Source organism: Staurois parvus, unplaced genomic scaffold (assembly GCF_062004578.1).
Source record: "Staurois parvus isolate SC_StPar_1 unplaced genomic scaffold, SC_StPar_1.0 ptg000086l, whole genome shotgun sequence".
NCBI lineage: Eukaryota > Metazoa > Chordata > Amphibia > Anura > Ranidae > Staurois > Staurois parvus.
Window position 1 is genome coordinate 12,301,932 of NW_028317882.1, and position 25,166 is coordinate 12,327,097.

At 42.2% G+C, this 25,166-nt stretch overlaps 1 protein-coding gene across 1 annotated transcript in view; it reads right to left on the minus strand.

Moving 5' to 3' along the window:
- Nucleotides 1-23,132, minus strand: part of SBNO2 (strawberry notch homolog 2) — a 125,941-nt gene extending 102,809 nt beyond the window's left edge. The window contains exon 1 of the mRNA XM_089670076.1: nt 22,909-23,132. The gene's annotated coding sequence lies outside the window, so the exon portion shown is untranslated. The remainder of the gene's footprint in view (nt 1-22,908) is intronic.
- Between the last annotated feature and the right edge of the window lie 2,034 nt (nt 23,133-25,166).

Genomic DNA, 25,166 nt, shown 5'->3' on the forward strand with positions numbered 1-25,166 from the left:
TGTACTGATCACATGCACTCTCCCAAGAAAAAAAAAACCCTCTCTAGCAATACACACCAAACTGAGCATGTGCAGAGTGACTCCACACGACATGTCTGATCAGGAGATAAGAGGAAGGCACTGGAAGAAGGGGAGGATCATAGAAGTCAGGATCAAACAACATTTTTACACAATGCAGAGGAATAACCCCTTAAGTTCCACAGTGAGTATAACAAGCATACTTTACTGTACGTACATAGAGAGAAAACAGGTGGCGCACACACCTAGTGCATTATCCAAGGTTTATTGTAGGAATGAAATAATAAAAACACTCACAACCTCTGATGCTGATGTATGGACAGAAAGAGCCTCGCTGTTGAGGCATCAACAGTGAGGCTCTTTCTGTCCATACATCATGCATCAGCATCAGAGGTTGGTCATCAGCTCTGAGGAAAGGGATTCGTCCCCGAAACGCGTCAGACATTTGACCGCACTGACAGTGAGAACACCTTGCCCGCCGTTGTGGCCATTGTCATTTTTCTATGCTTTTTAGATACATGCTTCGTCTGCGAGTATGTTTTTATTATTTCATTCCTACAATAAACCTTGGATAATGCACTAGGTGTGTGCGCCACCTGTTTTCTCTCTATCCAGTGGCTGATTTCCCCGTCTGAGGAGGGCTGCACCCCTGGAACATTTCCTTTGGTTGTCGCTGTCCTGGTACCCTTGGCTTCCCTTTTGGCTGTGCATATCCTGAGGCGCTGGAGAGTACATACGCTATCCGGTTTACTGTACATACAGACTGAATTTACTTTGCAATTTTGTTATGGGTTTAGTAACACTTTGATGTTGATTTCTGTCAAGCCCACATATTGCCAGCCCTATGCAACATTTATCATTCAAGGCTACCTGTGGGCACAATGAATGCTTCCACCAATGAGGACTGACATTAAAACACTTCAACTCCATCTAACTACATATGGGTATTGGAAATGTGCCATATTATGCTTATAAAGAAGAAATTGTATCCCAAACCCACAACAGAGGATACTTTAACAGAATGATGGACCCACTTTTTGGAATCTGATGAATGTACTACCCTAGGATGAGTCAAAACTTAAAGTTCTTTGGTCACAATATACACTTTCAATTTATAACATCACCATTACAATAACATTTCAAACAATCGTTATTTTTGACAATCCAATTTAGGTCAGGTTCACACTGGAGGGGTTATGGACAGTGCCCATGTGTTTTACCTACGTTTTTAGCTGTGGTTCCATCAAATTCTATTAGGTAGCATGTTTTTGCTGCATTTTCTGAAAGCGCACCAAAACATGCAGCATGGAGGACTTTTGATGTGCTTTCAGAAAACACGGCAAAAATGCACAAGCCAAGAGAAGTCAATGGGACCTCAGCTAAAAACATGGGTAAAACATATGGAAACTGTGCATACATCCACGCTGCACCCAAACCAAAGCACACCAGTATAAACCCACCCTTAGGCTTTCTTTAAAAATCTTCTTTCATGTTGTGAGTTCTGCATGTCTACTGGCCATCTCTTTCCACAAATTACTGGATTCCCCGTATACTGTGCAGGTTCTCCTCTGTTATTTCTAAGGACTACAGCAGGACTAAGCAGTGATTCCTATACTGACTCCGTCTCAGGAAACGCCTCCTCCAAGCACCTCTGTAGTTCAGTAGTTTACAAACTTCAAGATCAATGAGATTAATAAGAGTAGGGTAGAAATCACTGAAATCCAATGTGGAAATGAATGTATAATTTTACATTTTCACCATTATTACGCACTGGGAGATATTGTGCCAACTCAAGGGACTTCCTACAAACCAAATATCTTTCCATACCATCTCCTTAAATCCCACTCCTATCCCCACATTGCTCCCAAGTGCCATACACTTTCCCTCTTCACATGCCCTGTATTCTGGCTCAGCTACTATATACTGACCACTGGAAAAAAAAAAATATTATGCATCCTATGAAGGTTTATTGTAGGTTTGCCGAATCATTTACACTGAGCAGAAAACAGTATAATTAGGAATAGGATTTGTCTAGGACGGGTGTCGGCAACCCGCGGCTCTTTTTCACCTTTGCTGCGGCTCCGGAGCACACTGCCCACCAGGTGACAGGCAATAGGGTTGCCGTAGCTCAGTGGTCGGCAAGCCGCGGCTCTTTACACATGCAGCTCTTCTGTGTGCCGGGCGCCTGCTGGCAAACATTGGCTGTCAGGATGTAGGCGGGGCAGCGTGACGAACTCCTCTCCTCTCACAGTCCGCCCTGAAGACCAGAACGGCGCGGGAACATGGCGAGAGGAACGCGCGGAGCAAAGGTAAGTGAATTGACACAATATGGGGAATGAATTACTATAGGGGGGATGAATTACTATATGGGGGATGAATTACTATATGGGGGATGAATTACTATGGGGGATGAATTACTATATGGGGGATTAATTACTATGGGGGATGAATTACTATAGGGGGGATTAATTACTGTGGGGGATGAATTACTATAGGGGGGATGAATTACTATAGGGGGGATGAATTACTATGTGGGGGATGAATTATTATATGGGGGATGAATTACTAGGGGGGATGAATTACTATATGGGGGATGAATTACTATATGGGGAATGAATTACTATGGGGGATGAATTACTATATGGGGGATGAATTACTATATGGGGGATGAATTACTATATGGGGGATGAATTACTATATGGGGGATGAATTACTATGGGGGGATGAATTACTATGGGGGGATGAATTACTATGGGGGATGAATTACTATGGGGGATTAATTACTATATGGGGGATGAATTACTATATGGGGGATGAATTACTATATGGGGGATGAATTACTATATGGGGGATGTATTTTCAGTTTTAAAAATGTTTCTCTCAAAATAAATTTCAATCGTGGTTTTGGCGAGATTTGGCTCAGTTGAAAAAAAAGGTTACCCACCACTGACCTAAGGCTATGATTGGGATTATGACGATACACTGTGGCCCTGATTAACCCTTTGCTTACTGGGCCCTTAAACCCCCTTCATGACCAGAGTGCTTTTTGCAATATATGCAGTGTCGGATTTGTTTTAAATGTTGCAATGGTTTTGCGGCTCCCAGTCTTTTTTTCCCTCTCGGAAACGGGTCCAAGTGGCTCTTTATGTCTTAAAGGTTGCAGACCCCTGGTCTAGGAGAATCATGCATCAGTTTTAGACTGTTTAAAAAAAAAAAAAGTTTAAACAAAAAATAAGTATATATATTTAAATCAGCACCTGAATCACTACAGCCACATCCGAAAAAAAAATCTGGAAAAAATCTGGAAAAAAAAAAAAGCCACATCCAAAAAATAAATGTTTTTGGAGTGGCACCGTTCATTTGAATGCACCTCCCTCTGCTCCAAGAACACGGTAAAGAAGCTCATGTACCAAACTTTGGCACAGCCAAACTCATTTTGCAATTGGCATTTTTGCATGCTTTGTCACATGGTAAAATGCATCACTGCTACGTGTTTTGGGGTCCCATTAGGAAATAATGGCACTGCAAGCATGATGTGCATTTTCAGAAACAAGCATTTCTGCCAGTTTCCCATATGTGAACAGTGCCTTAAGGCAAAACTAGAGAGCAACACAAAGCAACTAATTGTTAAATATTACACAAATTTTCCAGGTTTTCATATGTTGCAAAACTTCTGTGTACCTAGTCAAGCCTTTCTGTTCACAGAAAGAGGGAAGGAGGATGTTAACTTTGTATTCACTATGTCTGTGCTTCAAGTAAGACAAACAAAAAACAGTAGCAACCACTAGTTAACAAAGAGCCCTTTCACATGGGTATTAAGTCTTGATCCATCTATCAGTTTTTCAGTGGGATCAAGACTGAACCACAAAGTATTTCTATGGGCAAGGGGATGTAAATGGATGCTCATTAATTTATATCCCCCTACATCTTTGTCCCATCAGTTTTTTTTGTTTCAAACAGTATACCGCTTGGGTCTTTTTTAGGCAAGAAAATGTTTTTTTATACTTTTTGTGACCTATGATTACTTTCTTCAACAACCAATAAAAATGGATGCATAAAACATATGTAGACCAATATAATCTGAACCAGGGGCGGACTGACCATTTGGAAACTCGGGCACTGTCTGAGGGCCCGGGGTCAGTAGGGAGCCCCATGAGATGCCCCTGGTACTTTTTTCATAGGCTTTTTTGAGTTTGGGCAAGGACACAGGGGCCCCATGATCCCCTATTGCCTGGGGGCCCCATGAGTTGTCAGTCCGCCCCTGATCTGAACTACAGTGCAAACACATGTAAACTACACTGAACTAACAGCAATGTACAGTACAAACTAATGTAAACCTAAATCAGTTTTTCTTAGTAAAAAACATCACTGAACTGATGAAACCTGTGTAAAAGTACCCTTGGGGCCACCAGGGAGCAATCAAAATGACAAACTTTGTCTTGTAGAATCATCCAGATCATCAAAAGGTAGGAACAAAGAAAAAAAAAAGGGGGGGGGGGGCATAGCCCAGAACAAAATGCCACACTTTTGGGTCAGGGCATCTATTTCCAGACTGCAGCCATGCACAACCCAGGTTCTGTAGATCCATCCACCAGGGTAGACCCATAGAATCCTGTTCTTCTAGCACAATAATACTATCCATTGATTTGTGCCTACAATCCCACTTCTCCAACATAAAAACCTTAAAGCCTCCTGCAGGGCAGCTGGGCCCCCATTACACCAGTAATTGCTGCCATCATCAAGCTCAGCATGTGCATGATCTGCCTGAGTACTTCACAGAGAGGTCTGAACATCCTAACCAAGGAAACCAACTTTCTTATTTTCTACTCTGTAAGAAATTACTTTGCTGAAATGAATCTATCCTATACCCTAGGAAAACAATCACCTGGGATGGGAAAACATTTGACCTTTCCCCTACTAAATATCCAACCTCTCAAAGTACTGGAAGACTAGGTTAAAGTCAGAGGTCAATTTTTCCCTGCACTGTGAAAACAATAAAAAATTGTCTAGAAATGGAACTATAGACACTTACTGAAGTGCGAAAAATGCGACTAATTCTGGCAGGATCATTGTAAAGTTCTGGTGTTTTGCTGGAGGAGAACAAAGGGGAAATCTCAAAACTACCAATATAGTATGCCTTTCCTGGTCTGAGTAGCTAACCTTAGAAATTTCTGAGAAGAATGGTGTATGAGAACATACAGGTATGCATCCTGAATATCCAGTGTAACCATAAAAACTCCCTGCAATAGCAAATTCCTTACTAAACAAAAGCTGTACATTTTAAAACTTTTATAAAGGAGAAACTCGATTGTTTTGAAAATCAACCTGTATTTTCCTAAACTCTTGTACTAGCAACACATGGGAGTAAAACCCTTTGAAAAAGCGCTGGTTCCCCAGGACCTGCAAGTGAACTGTTGATCTGAAAGGAAACAATAAATAAATATTAGTGCATCTGCTTTCAATTGGTATTCTTAAGAGGTCTGTTACATAAAACTGTTGGGAGAAGAAGGACAAGAATTCTAGGAGATAACCTTCCCTTATGATTTGACACACAAATGGGTTTACACAGACTTCTTCCCACTGTTCATAAAAAAGAAAAGCCTTCCTCCTACCCCCCTCCATAGGGGTTCACTAGAAGTGAGCAGGACACCAAGCTTTCCCAAGTCTTGTCAAATGACCATCACTTTCTGATGGTCTGATCTTTACTGTAACCTGCCTAAGACCTGCTTTGTTGGTTACAGAACTTTTTCTTGCTGCAAAATCTCTAATGTTTAGGGGGAAATTTCTTTCTCTTCTCAGAATAACAAGTCAAAACAGTCTCCAAACCAGAACCAAAAATTAAATGACCTCAAAAAACACCACAAAGTCTACTCTTAAAAGCAAGATCCCATTCCCAGGCCCCCAACCAAATGGCTCTCCTAGCAGAATTGGTCAGAGTGGCAGTCCTAGCTGTGGCCTTGACCGACTCAACAGGGGCATTTGCCAAAAAAAGCCACTGATTTAGCAACTGAAGACGAAGACTCCTTAACCTGTTCAGTAGGTGTATCTGAAGAGAGAAGGTTCCCCAGTCTCTCTACCCACGCATCCAGATTCCAAGCTAAACAAGTGGATGCCAAAAACATCCCAGGCTCTCTTACGCAAAGATTCAAACAAATGGCACCCTCCCCAACCTATAACTTGCCTTTGCAGCATGAAGCACATGGAAAGGCAATGCATGTCAAAAAACAACAAACAAAAATTTTCAGCTCACTTACCAGACAGCCTTAGAGTTAGTTTGTTTACATTAGTCGCCCTTCCATGTGCTCCTTGCTGCAAAAGGCCAGTTATAGGTTGGGGTGGTTGCAAGTTGATTGTACTGTTGGTTAATTGGTGAGGGGACGCACTGGATACCTTTGCTACCATTGTGCTATTGCTGGGTGTCAAGTGTCCCTGTAGCTTTAAGGAGGGGTGGGCTCCCTCCAGGCATACCTGCCCTTAATCCATTTATTATTATATATGTGCTCCAACTTTGGAGACTCTCAAAATTTATAGTTAGGACTGCAGTACCCTAGGGTCTCTTAAGCAAAGATTTAGCCTTCTTATCCATTTGATCCTTCATCTATCCTGTATTCTTAAAAGATAAATCTTTTGGCACCTGTGACAAGGGTGCTTTTTTATTTTGGGCACTTTAAAAATATATTTTATAAATAAATATAAAAATATATCTCCCAGGACCATATCCTCATAGAGACTGATAGACTGGAAAGGTTCTACCTTTTTCAATTCAGAAGACTCCTATAAATAACATCCTATGCTGAAGGGATATTCTCAATCTGTTCAAAGATATAAACAGCCTTTAGAAGTTCTGTTCTGTTAGTCTCTTCAAAAGGGAATAAAAACCGGTTATAACTTCCCATTGCATCTTCCTTATCTACTTCAGAGACAGCCTCACCTTTAAAAGAAGCCACATGCATTCATCCCTGCCTCCAAATCTGAATGTGTCTGAGAGCTCAGAAATCTAGCTGGAGGAATTAAAGGTCTGCAATCTTTACGCTGATGGGAAGGTTTCTTTGTGGAGGGCCCAAGATTTGAAACAGCTAAAAAGGTGTGAAATGCCAAGACTTCCTCGTCCTGCACTGAATTCATAAAATCTTTCACAATTTCACAAGCAGTCTCCAACCCTGAAAATACTATACACTTTTTTTCATAGAGCATTGCCAAAAGAATCAGAGCCTGATTTACCATTGCCACACTTTTTGATATATTTATATGGCTTTTACCCTAGAGAAAATATAGGGAAATATTAAGATGTAAAGCCTCAACAGTCCTATTACCTCCTGGATGGTAGCTCAAAACACCCCAGTTTTACCTCATGCAACGAAGCTCTAGTCAGAAGATGAGGAGCCAGGTTTTATCTGTGGGATAACCTCTTGGAGATCTGCATTTTCCCTCTTGCATAGCCAGGTACAAGGTGCAGAGGAGACCAAGGCCACTGTTTTGGTAAAGGCATGAGCAGCATCCAAGAAAAGGGACAACAATCCCACCTCCCCATAATGCTTGAACAGTATTCAATGAAAGCGAGCCCTGCTGTCATAACTTCCACTGTGCCGGAACAGCGCCATCATCCACCACCAGAAAAGATGATGGGTGCCATCTTGCAACAATTCTGAGACCCTGCCAGCTCCAGAAACTGCGGACGCCAAAGTCAGACACAACCAGCACCCCTGGCTATCTGCCAACAAGGGAAACGGTTCAGCTACAATACAGAAAACGAATTTCATAGTGATTGAGTAAGTATGAACAGCATGTAATACAGCATTTATTGATCATTTTTTATGATGTGGGTTTAGTAACACTTTACATTAAGGACAACAGTGCTGCTTGGCAAAAATTATATTATATACGCACACTTAAAAAAATATATACACTGCTCAACAAAATTATAGGAACACTTTTTAATCAGAGTACAGCATCAAGTCAATTAAACTCCTGGGATATTGATCTGGTCAGTTAAGTAGCAGAGAGGGTTGTTAATCAGTTTCAGCTGCTTTTAAATTAACAACAGGTGCACTAGATGGGCAACAAGGAGATGAACCCCAAAACAGGAATGATTTTACAGGTAGAGGCCACTGACATTTTTTTACTTACTCATCTTTTCTGCCTGTTTTTCACTAGTTTTGCATTTGGCAGTGTCACTACTGGTAGCATGAGGCGATGCCTGGATCCTACACAGGCAGTCCAACTCCTCCAGGATGGCACATCAATACGTGCCATTGCCAGAAGGGTTGCTGTGTCTTCCAGCACAGTCTCAAGAGCATGGAGGAGATTCCAGGAGAGAAGCAGTTACTCTAGGAGAGCTGGACAGGGCTGTAGAAGGTCCTTAACCCATCAGCAGGACTGGTATCTGCTCTTTTGTGCAAGGAGGAACAGGATGAGCACTGCCAAGAGCCCTACAAGATGACCTCCAGCAGGTCACTGGTGTGAATATCTCTGAGCAAAAAGTCAGAAACAGACTTCATGAGGGTGGCCTGAGGGCCCGACGTCCTCTAGTGGGCCCTGTGCTCACTGCCTGGCACCATGGAACTCAATTGACATTTGCCAATGAACAGAATTGGCAGGTCCACCAGTGGTGCCTTGTGCTTTTTACAGATGAGCAGGTTCACCCTGAGCACATGTGACAGACGTGAAAGGGTCTGGAGAAGCCGTGGAGAATGTGTACTGCCTGTAACATTGCTCAGCATAACCATTTTGTTGGTTGGTCAGTGATAGTCTAGGGAGGCGTATCCATGGAGGGACGCACAGACCTCTACAGGTTAGACAATGGTACCTTGACTGCCATTAATTAACAGGATGAAATCCTTGGACCCATTGTCAGAACCTACGCTGGTGCAGTGAGTCCTGGGTTCCTCCTGGTGCACGACAATGCCCGGCCTCATGTGTTGAGAGTAGGCAGGCAGTTCCTGGAGGATGAAGGAATTGATACCATTGAATGGCCCCCACACTTGCCTGACCTAAATCAAATAGAACACCTTTGGGACATCATGTTTCGGTCAATGCGACGCCGCTATGTTGCAGACTGTCCAGGAGCTCAGTGATGCCCCGGTCCAGATCTGAGAGGAAATACCCCAGGACACCATCCATTGTCTCATTTGGAGCATGCCCCGACGTTGTCAGGCTTGCATACAAGCACCCGGGGGCCATACAAACTACTGACTACCATTTTCAATTGCTGCAATGAAATTTCAACAATATGAACTAGCCTGCTGAATAATTTTTTCACTTTGATTTTTGGGGTGTCTTTGAATTCAATCCTCTGTAGGTTGATCATTTTCATTTCCATCAGATGATGGGGCATCCTTACATTCCTAACACATTACCCAGTCCATATCAGTATAAATATGAAGCATGATATATATATATATATATATTAAACAATGACGGGCGCAAGGCGGCTCTCTCGTTCTAAGCGCGCAGCAAGGCGATCGGCGGTGCACTGTGTCCCTCGGACACAGCGGATCAGCAATCAACAGAAAAAAGCCAAAGATGTTGTTTCAGTCATGTGATAGGCTGTGTCCAATCACAGCTGATCGCATGTAAATTGGGAAATGCCGGTCATTGTCACGCTGACAGCTCGAGAGGAGAGGAGAGCCGGTAATCGGCATCCCTCAGAGGGGATATGTACACTGATCATCAGGGCACCTATCAGTGTCCATCAGTGCAGCCTATCAGTGCCCATCACTGCAGCCTCATTAGCGCACATCAGTGAAGGAGAAAATTTTTATAACAAAAACTAAAAAAAAACTTTTTTTTCAAAATTTTCAGTGGTTTTTGGTTTGTTTAAGAAAAAATAAAAAAAACCCAGAGGTAATTAAATACCACCAAAATAAAGCTCTATCTGTCACAAAAAAAATAATAAAAATTTCATATGGGTACAGTGTTACCGCAATTGTCATTCAAAGTGCAACAGCACTGAAAGCTGGAAATTGGCCTGGGCAGGAAGGGGGTATAAGTGCCCTGTAGGCTAGTTGTTTAAAAAATAATAAAAAAAAAGAGCCACTACACCCCCAAATAAGGATTTTGTGTGTGGACTACATGTGCTTTTTCTTTTTTAATTATGTTGTGTTTCTCTCTGACAATTTCTAAAATCATGTATCAATCAGTTGGACAACCAAAGTCAAATCACTTTCTATTTGACTCAAAATGGTTACTTGCCAAGTAAATTTGAAAGCAAAAGCAATAGTTTTATTTGTGTTTTACACATAAGGAGCTATGCTTCTCATAAACAAAAGACTCAGGGCTTGCTCAAACCATGCCCTTTGTGCAGCATTTTTCTGCACATCACCATATATGTAAGCTATGAACAGGACACACACATACAAAGGAAGTTTTCTATGTGCCCTATTCACACTATACATGTACTTTGCTGTGCAGAAAACAATGAACAAGGCTTAATAAGAACATCTAGAAGATCATTGCTGACTTGTGTATGATTATGATAATCCTTGCTCCATTACCCAATGTGTCACAGACCTGGAAGAAACATGCAGCCAATGAAGTCTGACTTTCCATCCTGCATGATCATTGCATGTCAATGACTTACCTGGTAATGGAATCAGAATTAATGTGGGAGTAAACTCCCTTTTTTCCCTTTGTACCTACAGGTAAGTCTATAATAAGGCTTACCTATAGGTACCATAATAATCTCCTAAATGTGCAACGTTTAGGAGATATTTACCTGTGTAGCCACCAGTGGCACAAAGTAAGGTCCATAAAGACATGAATGAGCGAGTTTGGGGTGGAGGAATTTGACTGGCCTGCACAGAGTCCCAATAGAATACCTTGGGGATGAATTAGAGCGGAGACTGCAAGCCAGGCCTTCTCGGCCGACATCAGTGCCTGACCTCACAAATGCACTTCTGGAAGAATGGTCAAACATTCCCAAAGACACACTCCTAAACCTTGTGGACAACCTTCCCAGAAGAGATGAAGCCATCATAGCTACAAAGGGTGGGACAACTCAATATTGAACCCTACAGACTAAGATTACGGGACTCACACAGTGTGGTAACAATCATTAAAACTCAATATTTTCATTAGTCAGGAATAAAAGGTGCTGCACAATCTGAAATTCTGGAACACTTTGCTAGTGTTCTTTAGGAGCCATCCTTCACAGAGGCTGTCGAGAAAACAATTGCCACTTGTAATTCAATTTAGTTTTCATGTAACGATTTTATTGTCATGTTAAATAGTGACAGCAAGCTGTATTGACTAAATTTAAAAATTAACATGAAATGTTCTTAGGCTGTTAAGCTTTTCACTCTTCGTAGGTAAGAGGGATGGAAATGGCGTACATACAGTAATTTACACACATGCACACACCAATGTTCTCATATATATGTCTGTAAACTGTAATCTGATGCCATAAACTTGTTTGGGTGTGTTCATGTAGAACAGAAACAGAAACTAACTATGTGGTCCAAGTAACTTACTATATATAATACGCAGAGTCCATGAAATGGAACCCTGTAAACAATCATGGACAGATAGATACACTGGAAAACTTTGTTATTTTGCCCAGATAGGCAAATATAGAGCAGAGGAAAGTATACCCTTAAAAAGTGAAATGTTTCTGTACCTGTTACCAACATGTTTACTTAAAGTAAAAGCATACCTGTTGCCTACAACAGGCACACAAATACCATAGCAAAACCAAAAGTAATAAAGCCTCCTAGATTCCTCATTTACCCATTGAAACTGCAGTCATATCTGCCCTAACAATTCTAAAAAAATGGATTCCAAACCCAGCTCAATGGCCAACAGATCTTTCTTATGCTTAATTTAAAGTAGCCGTACTCTCTAAATCTCCTGTGAGCTGTAGTATGGTAGTCTAATTCCAACAGTTGTTTTTTCAAAAGTTTTAAATCTGCATGGTTTACTAAAACTATACCTGGTGATCCTGTCATAAAAAGTCCTTATTCAGGTCACGCTGTCACATGATTGCCAGGTGGAGACTACAAGTGGCCATGTCAACACACAATGTGCCACTCTTGTCCCTGTCAGGAAGTAGGATGTGCATCCAGCACTGGAGCAAATTAATGTATCCATGAAGTGGCTGAAAGAGGCTGGAGGAGTTCAGCAGCATTGAGATACAAAAAAGGGATCTAAAAAAAAACAGCGAAAAAAAAAAAACAATTTCCAGCTCAGTCAGGTATGAAGGTTTCTGCCAATGGTGATTGCACACAAAAAACAATAAAATTTCACAGACTGACAGAGCTGAACAAATTCCAGCCAGGTGGACAATATCCTAGCGTATGTAAACCCAAAAATAAATATGCAATATATTGCAGCGTACCAATCCTTAACTATTTCAATACCGTGCAATTTTTCCCCTTCCTGCCCAGGCCATTTTTCAGGTTTCAGCGCTCTCACACTTTGAATGACAATTGCGCGGTCATACAACACTGTACTCAAACTAAAATTTTATCATTTTCTTCACACAACTAGAGCTTTCTTTTGGTGGTATTTAACCACCTTCCACCCACCCTATAGTACAATGATTGGCGCAAGGTGGTTCTCTCGTTCTGATAGGACGTCATATGACATCCTACCATTCTCACTGCGCATGCGCGGCACAGGGAGTGTGCAGCGCGGCGATAGCCGGTCCGCTGTGTCCCTCGGACACAGCGGATCACGGAAAGAGCCGAAGATGTCGGCTCGGTCATGTGATCAGCTGTGTCCAATCACAGCTGATCACATGTAAATAGGGAAATGCCGGTTATCTGCATTTCTCTCCTCTTGAGCTGTCACGCTGACAGCTCGAGAGGAGAGCCGGTAATCGGCTTTCCGCGGAGGGGACATGTACACTGATCATCAGGGCACTGATGATCAGTGTGCCCTGATGATCATTGTGGCCCCAGAAGTGCCACCTTTCAGTGCTCATCAGTGCCAGTGCCCATCAGTGCCACGTGCCAGTGCCCATCAGTGCCACATATCAGTGCACATCAATGCCACATATCAGTGCCCATCTGAGCTGCCTTTCAATGTCACCCATCAGTGCCAGTCAGTGCCGCCTAACAGTGCCATATATCAGTGTCATGTATCAGTGCTGCCCTTCAGTGCCCATCAGTGATGCCTGTCAATGCCCATCAGTGCAACCTTCTAGTGCCTCCTCATCAGTGGCCATCAGTGCCACCTATCAGTATCCATCAGTGCAGCCTATCAGTGCCCATCACTGCAGCCTATCAGTGCCCATCACTGCAGCCTATCAGTGCCCAGCCCATCACTGCAGCCTCATTAGCGCACATCAGTGAAGGAGAAAAATCACTTATTTACAAAATTGTATAACAAAAACTAAGAAAAAACTTTTTTTTTTCAAAATTTTTAGTGGTTTTTGGTTTGTTTAATAAAAAATAAAAATCCCAGAGGTGATTAAATACCACTAAAACAAAACTCTATCTGTCTCAAAAAAAATGATAAAAATGTCATATGGGTACAATGTTGCATGACCGCGCAATTGTCATTCAAAGTGCGACAGCGCTGAAAGCTGGAAATTGGCCTGGGCAGGAAGGAGGTATAAGTGTCCTGTAGGCTAGTGGTTAATCACCGCAGGGGTTTTTATTTTTTGCTAAATTAACAAAAAAAGACCGAAAATTTTGAGAAAAAAAAAAACGTTTTTCTTTGTTTCTATTATAAAAATTTGCAAATAAATAATTGTTCTTCATAAATTTAGGCCGAGATGTATTCTGGTACATGTCTTTGGTGAAAATAACCCAAATTAGAATGTATTTTTTTTAGTTTGTAGGAAAGTTATAGAGTTCACAAACTATGGTATAGATCTGAATATTGATCAATCCTGAAGTACTGACAGCCAATCTAATTTCTTGAGATCCGAGAATGTCAGAACAGTACAGATATCCCCCAAATGACCCCTTTTTGCAAAGTAGACAGTCCGACGTACTTCATAAGAGGCATGGCAAGTTTTTTGAAGTTGTATTTTTTTGGTCATAATTTTTCAGAAATTATATTTTCACTATTTTTTTTTTCATACTGTCACCAGTGCAGTACAGAGTCATCATATAACTGGCATGGCGGTGATCAGGGACACTGACTGGTGACAGTATGAAAAAAAAAATATATTTTTTATTACTTTTTTTTTCTTTTAAGATTTTTTTTTTCATATTATTTCACTATGTCCAAAGTAGTACAATGTTACCATAGTAACATTGTACTACTTTGGGGAAGTGATCAGTTTGTTTGTTTTTTTTACACAATTTGCTTATAGCAAAGAATTACTTTGCTATAAGCAAGCATTTATCTGAATGACATCGATTCATTTTTTTTTTTTTATGCTTAGCTGTGATTTGGCCACAGCTAATCACGACATGTGCATGTGATCGCTGTGACCATTCACAGCTAGACACTAGTATATAATGGATGGCATGAATGAAGCCATCCATTGTATGCAACTGTCATGTGACCTGCTGTGATTGGTCACATGGTACCAGCAACGGGACCGATACTCAGATCTGTCATCGGCCGTGTTCGAGGTACACGGCCGGTGATAGATCGCTCCGCTGCGCAGCTCTGCAAGCGCAAAAACTGCGCATGCCCGGGAGAACGCCAAATTGCGTCCACCCGGAAAGCTAAAGCATTTTGCCGGCCGCCAAATGGCTATTGGCCGGGCGGCAAATGGTTAAAGTAAAACTACACGCAACACATTTTTTGGAGGATAATAACCACCCCTTGCAGTTTTTTTTTATTTTTGCCGTCTATGTCCCTTTAGGGAGATTTGCCCACACTTCCTGTCCCATGCTCAAAACAGGAAGTGAGAGGAGAGGAAACCCCTGCAAATGAAAGGGATCCATTACACCCCCCCCATCCCCTGGGTTACCAGAATAAGTGTCCCCATTGGAAGATTTCTCCTCTATTACTTTTCTGGGAACAATCCCAAATGTGGCAATTTCTTTTACTTTCACTTTTGATAATGGTAAATAGCACACATAGAGAGGTGGAATCTCCCTAACAGGCACAGAGGTAGAGATAAAATCTGACAGGGTTTCTAATCCACCTCTACTGTCTCAAATGAGAGAAAAAAAAAAAAGGTTTTGCTATTAGTTATACTACATTAGTTATGCTACATTTCTGGGGGTTTTTTTTCCTTTATTTTCACCTGGTGATCTGGCCAGCAACACTCTTTCTGACTTAGTAGAAGACTGGGGATCTTCTACAGTGGCTGGAGGAGCAATGGAGACACATTTCGACAACAGCTTTGTCAAACTGCAGTGTTAGATGCATTAGCAAATTTAGACTTTATATGTGACCAACAAATGAAAGCCAAACTCCAGCTGACATTTTTTTAAACATCTATAACAGCAGATTTTTAACTTCGACATAAAAATTTTACAGAAAATAGTAAAAACAGACCATTTTAAGTACCAATGTCAGTGTTAAATGATTTGCTCAACATTCTAACTGCTACTTTGTTCAGACAGCTTATTCTGTTAAAATAGATTGCCAGAAATGGCCTAAAGCTGCCCATACTGTAACTGGATCAAAATTCAGTCAGCTCAGCAGGGACCAGAAGATTTTCAACCCATCTATGGCCGTTCCTACTTTTGTTTCTGTTGGAAAACTTGTCAATTAGCCAGCTACAGCCACCACTGAGTAGTGTATTCTGACAGTGGAGGAGTCCCGCTGTCAAAATACAATGGCACAGCAAGGAGGTTTCCTGGACAGATCACCAGATGAAAATAAAGGAAAAAAGCCTAATGAAAAGAAAATGAATGCAGCCATTACATCTAATGATTGGCAATCTGCAATATATTACATTCTTGTTTTTGAATTAAATACAGCTTTAAAGTATAACTAAAGGCAAAATGTTTCTTTCGGTCAGTTAATTTGTCAGTCACTTTAATTTACAGAGATTTCCTCTCATTTGGCTACAGGACAGGAAGTGAAAGGAAATCTCTGCAACGGGACACAGATGCCAAGAAAAAAAAAAAATCTTACAGGGGTTAACCCTCCCTTACTTTCTCCAAAATGAAAAAAAAAAGTGCCTATAGTTCTACTTTAAGCCTTTTCCTTTAAAGCGGTAGTAAACACCGCTGATACACTTGGACCTACAGGCAAGCCTAAAATAAAGCTTACCTGTAGGTACAAGGAATATCTCCTAAACCTGCACCATTTAGGAGATATTCTGTTTTGTGCAGCCTGTGACGTCACCAGCACATGCGCTCTCAAGGGACGACATACTCATGCCATCCCTTCAGAGCTCTGTGCCACGGCCATGACTCTTGGCCGCATGTGTGGGAGTGATGTTGTTGCAGCTCGACCATTTAAACAGCCGCAGCCCATGAAACTGGAATAAAAAGACCGGGTGAAGATGGAAGCCCTGTGAGCGGTGACAGAACACTGCTGGAGGGCTTTGTTCTAAGGTAAGAATTGTTTAATATGCTAGAATGCAATGCACATTAGCACATCATTATATTACCTTGCAGGAGAATTGTTTTTCTGCGACTACTACTGCTTTATATTAATATGAATAGAAGCAAATGCTTCATGGTTCCATAAGAGATGAAATAACTTCTGAATTCTGTGAGACTTCAGTCCTTTAAAAGCTGCATACAGGTCAAGATTTTAGAGGAGCGTTTGTTTCTTGGAGGATTTTACATTTCAAATAATATTTTTGTAAACCTTTCTGGAACAGCAAAAAGGTAGCTGTATTTTGTAAACCTGATTTGGCACCAAAAGGACAACTAATACTAAACTGGTACTTCCTGCATACTAAGCAAACAATCATTACTAGAAATTTGAACAAAACTTCTAAGCCAGTAACTTAAAATGGTAGTAAACCTCAAACATGAAATATGAGCAAAGCATATCCATCTATAGTATGTACTTTTCTCAATACAAAGCATCATTTCTGTCTGGTGCTTTTGCTGCTATTTGCATGAGTCACTTTTGACAAGCTTTCCTGACACCAAGAGAAAAATGGTGACAGGGGAGGAAGTTCCAACACACAGCCTGTGACTGAAAGCCTCAGCTCTGTTCCTGTGTGAAAGGGGGTGTGTCTCCTCATACCAATCCCCTCTCTGAGGCCTGCAGAGTGTAACTTCAACTCCCTACCCCCTGCTTTCTGAAGCTTGGATAACCTGTATAAATTCTGCTCTGTAAAAAAGAGATAGCTGCAGGGTGACAGGTACAACTTATATAGGAGGTACGGTTTAATCTCTGTGTATCATCTGAGGCCAGTTACTTCACTGGGTATATTCAAGGGTTTACAATCAATTTAAACAATATCAGAGGAAGCTCCTATCTTAGCCTCTGCTTGATCTGCACTTGCCATGGTGCTGCACATGTGATCAGATGACACCAGCCATTTGATGACTTCACAGTTCAAAGCACAAGCAACTGTGACAGTTATCATTCGCTGCATGCCTTGAATGAAACGGCTTTTGGAAACAGTTAAATCAGTGGGCTTTTCCACAGTTTTTTAATCCCATCACAGACAAACATTGTCTGCTGGTTCTGAAACAGCATACATCGGACGGCTGGCATCACACTATTAACTATACACCCAAAAGCCAAAATCTCAAAGACGTTTTAAAGGCTAGGTTCACCTTTAACATTTAAAATCAGTGCAGCTATGCAGGGCCCTGCCTGCACAGCTGTGTCATTCACTCACAGGGATCTGTGAATGAATAAACTACAAGTCCCGTCGTCCACTTAGATATACAGCTTGTAGTTCTCAGTGGACTACGAGTGTGTAATCCATTCTCTCTCCTTCCAGCGCTCTAACTGAAAGTCTGTACAGAGGGAACATCTTAAAAAAGGAGAACATATCCTTTAACACAGTAATGTAATTTACATTTTAAAAGCTGTTTGCAGACCTTTCAAGGCTTCATACACACTAGATAAGCTAAAAGCTGGATGTTTTGGGGTTTTTTTAGGGTGCTTAGCCTAGTGTGTAAGCTATGTTTAATAGCTTCAGCGTTAAGGAGCGGGGCTGCTGGCGTCCTTAACAACCAGCGAATAGCTGGTTGTTAGGGCCAATTCACATGAGTGCGTTAATCTGCTTTTTAGAGCAGAGGTAAAACGCAGATCAACAGAAGGACATCGGAAAAAACTATTTCCAATGTGTCCTATTCACACCATAATGCTGCATTGACCTACGTTGCGCTAAAATGCAGCATGTATGCATTTTAGTACAATGCACCGGATATCCTAAGAAAATGCAGTACGCTTTAACACGCACTAAAACGTATGTCAATGGACATCAAAATGTATGTCAATGTATGTCAGCGCGTAAGAAAAATGGTTGGAAATGTACATCCATTTTCCATACATTTTAGCGCAAGCTAGTGTGAATTGGCCCTTAAGAAGTGAGCCAGGAAGCCAGCCACTGTGTTTTACCAATGGATGAGTCATCAGCTGTCAGCAGGGTCCCTGACAGCTGAATGTAAAGAAAAAAACATTGCCAGCAATTAAAAAGTGAAAAAAACAGCGTGGGGTTCCCCCCAATCCGTACCAGGCCCTTTGGGTCTGGTATGGATTTTAAGAGGAACCTCAAGCCAATATGAGAAAAAATTAAAATCCATACCAGACCCTTATCCGAGCATGCAGCCTTGCAGGCCAGGAAAGGAGAGGGGGGGACAAATGAGCGCCCCCTTCTCCTGAACCATACCAGGCCACATGCCCTCAACATGGGGGGTCCTCCCCAAAGCACCTTGTGCCCATGTTGATGGTGGCAAGGCCTCTTCCCCACAACCCTGGCCAGTGGTTTGGGGGTGGGGGGCTTATCAGAATTTTGAAGCCCCGTATAACAAGGGGGGCCCCAGATCATGCCCCCAGATCAAGCCATTTAATAACTAAGGGGCAGGGCCATCTGGTGACATCACCGGGTGACCCCACTCCCTGTTGACGTCATTGGCCTAGCATGCACCAGTCGATGACATCACAAGGGGGCAGGTTCACTTGGTGTCATAACCAGGTGGCCTTTAGTTATTTAAGAGCCGTCAGACAGTGGGAGCCTTTGTCGCGACTGGAGATTTTTTTTTCATTTCTTACTTTTTTGGGGTCGGAGGTGGATCTACACCGGGGGGGGCATTTTTTTTTTTTTTCTTCATAAAGGACTTGTAGAAAACTTTTTGTAGGTGAATGACTAGGGGTAAAATGTACCCCTAGTCATTCACATGGGGGAGGGGATCCTGCACGCAGAACCCCACAACCACCAGCCAGGGTTGTGGAGAAGAGGCCCTTGTGCCCATCAACATGGGGACAAGGTGCTTTATGGGAAGGGGGTGTTGCTTGTTCCCCCCCCTTTCCTGCCAGGCTGCATACTCAGATAAGGGTCTAGTATGGATTTTGAGGGGACTCCATGCCATTTTTTTTTAACTTTTTGTGTGGGTGTTGCCCTCAAAATCAATGACAGACCTAAAGGAATGATATTTAGCTTGCCCAATCACAGTGTATCACAAACAATTGGCTTTTTTAAATAAAGTGCTAGATTTCTTCTTTTTTTTCTGGCAAGACAGTACTGCTGATCTCCACTTCTGACATAATGTTCTCCAGTGATGGCTGCGTGCTATTTCTAGGGACTTGTTTAAACTGTATGCCTGTGTTTGTAAGCGCAGTACCAAAGCATATGCAAGAAAATTACAGTATTTAAACGCTTTCAGGTGCATTTAAAATTTACACCATGCTGCATTTGTTTTTACACTGGAATAAAGACAAACACAGGTACATGCAACAAATTAAAAATAAATAAATAATGCACAAAAACAAAATCACCCTGTAAACTCAAAGTTGTAAATGCACAAGTGGAAAGGCATACTGAACACAGGGTTTACAGTGGAAACAAGCCCTAAGGGGAGGGTCCATGCCTGTGTAAAAGTGGAACTGAAAGTAAAAATACTTACCTTAGTTCCACTGGTAGATAGCCTGTGAAGTCCTTTGCCAGCACCCTTTCTTTAGGTTTTTCTGGATGCCAGTCTTCAGCCACATTGAATTGCTGGTGGAGGATGGCATCACTGCTGAACATTGTTCAGCTCAGTGTACATTCTATAAGACTGCGAACAAGCAGGCAAGCACATTTCATTGCCGGAGAGACTTCGGCAATGAAGATGCTGTCTGGTCGCAATTTTGAATATTTTAACTTGTGGCCTCTGTCAAAAACCCACGTAACAGGGTGACAACACAGCAGCATAGTTGGGGGACAAAAGGAAGAGCATGGTCACCCTCTATCAGAAAAGGTTTAGAGAAAATCTTCACCCTAACAGTGAAGTTGTCCTGCCTTGCCTCCTCTCACCTCCTTCTCCTAGCAATGGACTTTTGTATTTCTTAGCACTCTCTTTGTCTCTCTTCTCACCTAGATGAGACTGTCACCGCCCCAGCACATGCACAGGTGTGCTGCAGGGCTTTAATCCTGACAGAGCCCTGCGGTACATCTGCGTACGTGCCAGGGGTACCTGGTATTAGACATGTGCGATTCATTTCATTACGAACTGAAATTTGGATGAAATGTTCGTTATTCGGATGTATCCCAATCTTCAAATCACAATAGTAACAAATTTCAACAAATCCAAAATCAATTATAACGAAAACAACAAATTCATTTGTATTCGTTTGTTTGCAACTTCAGGAGAGTATTTTAAGTTTATCACTTTCCTACTGGGCACTTATACCCCCTTCCTGCCTAGGTCAATTTCCAGCTTTCAGCGCTGTCACACTTTGAATGACAATTGCGCGGTCATGCAACACTGTAGCCATATGAATTTTTTATCATTTTTTTTTAGATAGATAGAGCTTTCTTTTGGTGGTATTTAATCACCTCTGGGATTTTTATTTTTTCTTAAACCAAAAACCACTGAAAATGTTCAAAAAAAAAAACATTTCACTGATGTGCGCTAATGAGGCTGCAGTGATGGGCACTGATAGGCTGCACTGATAGACTCTGATAGGTGGCACTGATGAGGAGGCACTGGTAGGTGGCACTGATGGGCACTGAAAGGCAGCACTGATACATGACACTGATATATGGCACTGATAGGCAGCACTGGCTGGCACTGATAGGTGGCACTGATGGGTGACATTGAAAGGCAGCTCAGATGGGCACTGATATGTGGCATTGATGTGCACTGGTAGGCACTGATATGTGGCATTGATGTGGCACTGACGGACACTGACAGGTGGCACTTCTGGGGCCACACTGATCATCAGTGCCCTGATGATCAGTGTACATGTTCCCTCCGAGGAATGCCGATTACTGGCTCTCCTCTCCTCTCGAGCTGTCAGTGTGACAGCTCGAGAGGAGAGAAATGCCGATAACCGGCATTTCCATGTTTACATGTGATCAGCTGTGATTGGACACAGCTGATCACATGACCGAGCCGACATCTTCGGCTCTTTCCGTGATCCGCTGTGTCCGAGGGACACAGCGCACCGGTGATCGCCACGCATGCGCGGTGAGAATGGAAGGACATCATATGACGTCCTATCAGAACGAGAGAACCACCTTGCGCCCGTCATTGTACTATATGGCGGGCGGAAGGTGGTTAATAATATTGTCACACTCGGAATTGTTATGATTGGCTAAAGCCAAAGTCATGCAAAACATCAAAATCACAACCAAGATGTATCAAAATCGCAAGCAAGTCCCATCCAAAAGGCGCAAGCAAGTTGCATCGAAGATGCTGGCAAGTCACCAAAATAACATAACGAATTAATCCAAATCTTCCAAAGTAACTTCCAAAAATACAAATGGATTTACTTAACGAATGAATCAAAAACAAAACTAATTTTTTTGTTGTGCACAGCTCTACCCAGTATCTTCGCAAGCAAATGGTTTTGCTGTGTATGCGCAAAGTGCAAAATGGTGGTACTCCAGGGGTGGAAAGGGGGGGGGGCAAAGCCATTTAATGAGGAAGACCAAAGACCTGCTTTAACCAATTCAGCTCCAGAAGATTTACCCCCCTTGCTCACCAGACCATTTTTTGCGATATGGCACTACATTACTTTAACTGACAATTGCGCGGTCATGCAACACTATACCCAAATAAAATGTATGTCTTCTTTTTTTCCCACAAATAGAACTATTGTTTAGTATTTGACCACCTCTGCGATTTTTACTTTTTGCGTTATAAACTAAAAAAAAAAATAGAGTTGGAAGTGCAAAGTCACATATATATATACACACACACGTTTTTGCAGAAGAGAGCTGTCTTATAGCACTGAAACTGCTATAGGGCGGATGGAAAGGGGTTAAACAAGGACTTTCAAAGCAAATGCTCTTTAACCCCTTCCCACCAGCACCTACCGGACTTTTAAGGAGGTTTCAGACACCAGGAGGCGAAGGCGGGCATTTCAGTCATGTGACCACCGTGATTGGCTACCACAGCAGTTACATGATCGCATGTAGAGATCGGGAGCTGTTGCCAGCCGGTAACTGCGCCAGGATCGCACAGGGCACATGCTCCCAGCACAGCATTGTATACATTTTGGTACGCATATAAGTGGCCTCTCGGCATTAAGGCCCACCCGCCACGAAAGGCCACATATAGGCGTACAGCCGGCGTAAAGAGGTTAAATGAAGGCTGTGGAATAAAAAAAGATTGAAAAAGATCTTTGAAATGACATTAGCATGTTATGTTAAATGTTGGCTTTCTCTATACTTTTAATCAACTTCCCCTTCCTGCCCGTTATGTAACTCACAGATAATGACAATAGGAGTCTGTATGTACACACAGAGTGCCCTGCCACATCCTCACCACTACCTCTGCCATAGCTTCCTCCTCAGCCTTGGGAAAGGTGGGGTACCTCAGACGTGTTGTGGAACCACAAGCCCCAGCCTGCCCTCACACACTGCTTTTGTACCCCTCTGCCCCGTCAGGACGGCTGGTGCCCCAATTTTCTTACCACTGATGTCGCCTCTGACTTCCGGGACCGTATTGCCGAGGATTCCCCACACCGAACTCTTCTGCCGGGGCCGCCAGTCTAAACCCCCCTTATCATAGCCCTCCTCTCACGGATAAACTCTGCCGGGATTTCTTTTTTTGTTTACAACTTTTTCTGTCACTAAATATTCTTCCGGTCCTCCAGCCGTGCACCCCAGGCTTCCGCTCCTTGCTACTACTTCCTGCTTCCTGTAGTCATTACAGGAACTTCCGGCTGTGACATCATTGGGCGTGAAGCAAGGGCGCCCTGGTTACCGGAGTCTCCTGTGCGATGGTGAGGCGTCATGTTGGCGTCACGGAGGCATTCTTTGGCACTTAGCTCATTCAGCAGACGATCTCTGCGTTCTTACGTACTTATTTCAGGGGATGGGATTATTTTCATTCGTTACAGATAAAGGTTGCTATTGCAAATAACAATTGTCATAGCTGACTGGCAATGGAGCTTGTATGTCAATGATTAGTCAACTGTAGAAGTCCTCATGCACACTGGACTGTTTTACAGCTGCTGTTTTTGATGGGTTTTTTTTCCAGCCTGTAAATTCCCCAGCATGTCATCCTATGTGTCCATGCACACAGACTGTAAGGCCGGCCATAGACGGGTCGAAAATCGGCAAATTTTTCTTTTAAAAAAACGAAAAATCGGTCGTTCAAGCGGCCGACGTTACCAGCAATGATAAAAAAATTGACCGATTTTCATCCCGTCTACAGCCGGCAAAAAAGTGTCCTTGCAGAGAGCTCCGCTATTTCTTCTGACAGTTCCTTGACATTTATAGCGGTTGCAACAATGTATCTATTTGTATCCATTTAGGATACAGATGTTTTTATTCGGAAACAAATAAATATATTGTTGCAACCGCTATAAATGTCAAGGAACTGTCAGAAGAAATAGCGGAGCTCTCTGCCGGGACACTTTTTGCCGGACTGGAATTCCTCTTCTTCTTCATCCTCTTCTTCTTCATCCTCTTCCTCTTCTTCACCTTCCTCTTCATTCTCTTCTTCTTCATCCTCTTCTTCATCTTCCTCTTCTTCTTCATCCTCTTCTTCATCCTCTTCTTCTACTTCTTCTTCCTCTTCTTCTTCATCCTCTTCTTCTACTTCTTCATCCTCTTCTTCTTTATCCTCTTCTTCTTCATCCTCTTCTTCTTCTACTACTTCTTCTTCATCCTCCTCTTCTTCCTCTTCTTCATCCTCTTCTTCTTCTTTCTCTTCTTCTTTCTTCTACTTTTTGTCTTCCTCTTGCAGGTCACTGCTCATGCGCAGATTTTTTTATCAGTAAAATATCGGCCGATTTGCCCATCATTGCCGCAAAAATCGGCCGATTTTTTTCCAACTTTACCGATAAAAAAAATCTGCCAAAATACCGAAAAACGGCCGACCATTTAGCCCACTAACGATCCGAAAATCGGCCGATTTTATTTTCGGCCGATAAATCGGCCAATTTTTGACCCATCTATGGCCTGCATAATCAGCGTTTTTTGGCTGGGAAATAAACCCAGGACTAGTGGGTTTCTAGAGATTTTTAACTGTTAAAACGCTGCAAATCTGCGTTTTTGGACTTTTTTTGGTAAAAAAACACGCAAACACGGGAAAACGCCACTAACCGCTAATACAAAACCGCTAAATAAAAACTCAGGTTTTAAACGTGACTTTACACAGCTAAAATTACCAGCATTATCAAAATGCGCCGTGTGCACGGAGAGTTAAAACGCTCTAAGGCTGAAAAACGAGGTAAAATGTCACAAACTGGCGTTTTTGGACTTTTTTTGACCAGTTTTTTTCGGTAAAAAAAAGAAACGTCAAACGCCGCTAAATGCTAATGCAAAAATGCTAAAGAAAAACTCACGTTTGTATCATGACTTTACACAGCTAACGTTACCAGTGTTATTAAAACGTCCACTGTGCATGGAAACTTAAAACGCTCTATGGCTGAAAAATGCGGTAAAACAACGCAAACTGGCGTTTTTGGACTTTTTTTTACCAAAAAAAAATTTTTTTTGGTAAAAAAAACTGCTGAACGCAAGCACGGGAAAACGCAGCTAATTGCTAATGCAGGAAAACGCCACTAAACACAAACGCGGGAAAACGCTAAAGAAAAACTTTTTCAATGTGACTTTACACAGCTAACGTTAGCAGTGTTATTAAAATGCCCTGTGTGCATGGAGACTTAAAATGTTCTATGGCGGAAAAACACGGTAAAATGACGCAAACTGGCGTTTTTGG